Here is a 2,863-nt window from a genome sequence, read left to right as displayed (position 1 = left end):
AATACCAGCAGATGACAACGTTTCTCTAAAAGAAATTGAAAAACTTTCAAAATACAAAGACCTGGAAATAGAGGTAACTCGAATGTGGAATCTAAAAACAGAAACAATTCCTATCATAGTAGGTACCTTAGGTATAATAAAAAAGATATTCAGACAAATACATAACAAAAACACCAGGACTTACAAATATATATAACATACAGAAAATTGCACTGCTGGGCACTGCACACATCCTACGCAAAACACTTTTAATACAGTAACCATAAGAACACCACAGCAAACCACAGCACATATCCAAGGCGCACAGAGCTGCGCTCGGTAGTGAAGTGAAAGCACGTTATGAAAATAAAACTACTGAACAATAATAATAATAATAATAATAATAATAATAACAATAACAACGGCAATAAAAAGGGACAAACAATAAACCTATGCTGGACAAACAATAAACCTATGTTGGACAAACAATAAACAATCTCCTGTAAATGGACAAACAATAACCTATCAGTTGTACATGGATGATTTTAAAATCTTTCATTAAAAATACCACAGAACAGAGAGAGACCTAAAAATTGTCCATAGTTTCAGCATTATTTCCAAGGAGACTCGCTGTCACCACTGCTTTCCTATCTTGATCTAAGCTCGATAACAAACTTGTTAAATGAAACCACTATGGGTTATATATGTTATAGACAAACAATAAACCATCTCCTGTACGTGGACGTTGATGATATAAAAAGTTTCACTAAGTATGCCACGGAATAGAGAAACCTTTTAAAAATTTCCGTAGTTTGAGCAAGGACGTCGGGATGAGCATGAGGCTGGACAAATGTGTCAAAGTGACACTGAGGAGGGGCAAATTGATCAGCACTGAAAGCACTGCACTTGACTTTGAGACCACAACCGCCCGTACAAATATCTAGGAATAGACGAAATAGCTAAAATACAACACAAAGAAATGAAAGAGAACATTAAGAGAGATTATTATAAAAACGTTAGACTAATATTAAGCATTGAACTCAATGTTCAAATATAAGATAATAGGGATAAACACGCTAGCCATACTAGTGACAATTTACAGCTTCAACATAACAAACTGGAAGATCAGTGAATTAAGAAACTTAGATACAAAAACCGGAAAACAATTAACAGCATACTGAAGTCACCACCACAAAGCAAAAGCAGATAGTATATATCTATCCAGCTCAGAAGGAGGCCGTGGCCTAAAACAGATAGAGAGCTACTTTAAAATAACAATGATTCGACTAGAAAAGTACTTAGAAAGAAAAAGTGGAAGACAACTACATGTAATACAAGAAAAAGAAACTTTTCTCTATGCACAAGAAGGCGACAAATTATATAACAGAAACAAACTACACTGATATTCTGACCTCAGATGACCACATAGCAAAAATGGTCAGAGAGACAAAAACCAACATGAAAATAGAACTGCAAAACATACTAAAGTAGAAATGGAAAGAAAAATCACTTGTAAGCAATACTCTGCAGGGCTTGACAGAGAAGAAGTGAGCCTAAGTAAAAACCAACGATGGCTCAAAGGCATTGGACTAAAAACTGAAACAGAAGGACTGATTCTCGCTGCACAATGCCAATGCCTGATAATAAACAACTATAAAAGCAAAATAATGAAAACTGGCCCTAACAACAAATGCAGAATATGCAACCAGCACAATGTGACAGCTGACCATATCATTTTTGGCTCTCAATTTCTGTCAAATCCGAATATATATACATACATGACCGAATAAGTAGTTGTATCCACTGGATAATATGCCAACACTACGACATAAAGAACTGACTCTAAATGTTATAAACATGTGCCAAACAAGGTACATGAAAACGACAAGGCCATAATTATCTGGAACATGCTTGTTCCAACTGATAAAGAAATGAAAGCTAATTCCCAGACATAGTACTCGAGGTCTGGAAAAAACACCTGCATACTGATAGACATTGCAGTCCTTTCTGACAAAAATATTGCCCCAAACTTAATGGAGAGACTGTCAAATTGCAAAAACCTCGAAATTGAAGTATTCAAGATGTGTGGTATGATGGTGAAAACAATACCAGTAATAATTTGAGCAAGGGTTTGATAAAAACCATATGAACGAAAATGCGGCAGCTATATCTGGACCCTCAATACTACACACTGTCCAATAAATAACCCTCCTCGGAGCAGCTCACATCCGACGTAAGACACTATCAATTCAATAATACGACTCAAACGAAACAATCCACAAAAACAAAACACACTATATAACAAACAACCAATAAAATAAACAATCACCAAGAGGCTACATATCCAACACACTATACACGCAACACACAATAAGAATAATAAAACAACAAAAAACTCCACCAGCGTCCATAACAAACGTAACTGATGCAATACACTACCGGGAAGAGTTTTCACTCGCCCACCAACAACAAAAACACAATGCTGCACACACCCCAGCAACATAAAGGTATAACCGGTGATGCAGTAGAAGTTTACCTGAAACTTTCAAATGTTGATTATTATTATTATTATTATTATTATTATTATTATTATTATTATTATTATTATTATTATTATTATTAATAATAATAATAATAATAATAATAATAATAATAATAATAATAATAACGAAAGCAGCACCGGGCTGAATAACAACATGGATGTGCTACACCGGGCTCCCTATACAAAAACATATCTAATCCAATAACATCGATGGAATTAGGCAACTGAACCGGTGGAAGATTTGAAGGAAGCGGTCTTTCAACGAAGATAATTTTTTTTTTAAATATTTTTTATTCTAAAAAATGAAATTTCACTGCCATACAAAGCACAGGTCCTCCTATG

The sequence above is a fragment of the Octopus bimaculoides genome, chromosome 13 (genome assembly GCF_001194135.2).
Source record: "Octopus bimaculoides isolate UCB-OBI-ISO-001 chromosome 13, ASM119413v2, whole genome shotgun sequence".
NCBI lineage: Eukaryota > Metazoa > Mollusca > Cephalopoda > Octopoda > Octopodidae > Octopus > Octopus bimaculoides.
This window is presented reverse-complemented; position numbering follows the sequence as displayed.